The following is a 1467-nucleotide window of genomic DNA, read 5'->3' as shown; positions in this document are numbered from 1 at the left end:
CAAGTTAAATATTTATAGTTATTACATCAATCACATGTGATTAATAACTATAAAACCAATGATTTTATTACTGTTCAAACTGTTTATCAAACTGTTTTACTTCAAACTGCTTTACAACTCTTTTACTTATCAAATACTTTTATTTAAACTTTGTTATACTTCTTATAAATTGCATGCCCATATATGTGTAGATATATAAGAAATGTTTAAAGGGCTTAGGAAGGCCATCCGCCCTATTTCCTTTTTCTCGATTTGGATGTGGTCTGGTGGGATTTCGGGTAGCCGTCCGAAGGCCGTTTCAATATTAATTATATATCAAGCGTACATATATAAACATAAAAGTACTCCCATATTCATGCGTATTAGTTACATCATTAGTAAGTTACCATCGAGGTAACACGGGATCATACTACTACAATTGCTAGATCAATGAGTCAGTTAATTCATGATTCAATACTTATTACTATGAGAACATATACATTACATTACTAAGAGTACATATACAACTATACTAGAAAGAGAACATATACAACTATACTAGAAAGAGAACATATACAACTATACTAGAAAGAGAACATATACAACTATACTAGGAAGAGAACATATATAACGATACTAGAACAAGTAACATTACATTACATATACATGAATACGTTAACAATTGTGATCCACTGTATCGGAGCATGCCTTAAATGTCATGGCCCGAGTTGTAGCCAGAATTCTCTTGTAGGGAGAGCGTGAGTTTGCATATAGATCTATTCTGGATTGACTATCCTACACCTTGCTGCTAGCTAAAGCCGAACCTGCAGGTCTGCGGGTGCCAAACGTCATTCCGTTTTACGACCATTCGTATGTCGTTGTTACTAGTGAATAGTATGGTATAATTAATCACATGATACCTTAATATAAATCAGGTTTAAGGTAGTTAGTACAGCAGTAGTTCCTATAATACAACACTACAGTACTACAATAATTTACCCATTACATATATTTTGTGATTATTTCAGTTAAACATTAATGTACAAAATTTATTTTGTTAATGATAGTTACACTTGGGAAATTACACACTTTTACAACAAACGAACATACAAAACAGTTCAGCCTTGGTAGAAGGCCACTTTAATAGAAAATATAGGTTTTGCTGAGAGATTCAAACTTTTACAAACACTTACAAACATTTACATATATTTTACAAACTTACTCTTGCGACATGTTCAAACGTTTTGATAACAAACACCGACACTAAAATACTTATGAACTCACCAGCTTAGTGCTGATAAACTCTTTCAAAATAACTTGTATTGTCAGGTCATCAGTAGACAGGTACCGAGGCCGCTTTTGAGAAGATGGAGCGCATCCAAGACTCATCTTATTATTTTGATTTACATTATATTTTTGGTGTCTATAACTGTACAAAACACGCTTGTATTAAAATTATATATTTAATGCAATGGATGATGTTGTTTG

This window comes from Lactuca serriola, chromosome 7 (genome assembly GCF_051521515.1).
Source record: "Lactuca serriola cultivar US96UC23 chromosome 7, Lser_US96UC23_V15, whole genome shotgun sequence".
Classification (NCBI taxonomy): domain Eukaryota; kingdom Viridiplantae; phylum Streptophyta; class Magnoliopsida; order Asterales; family Asteraceae; genus Lactuca; species Lactuca serriola.
Note: the sequence above shows the minus strand (reverse complement) of the source record.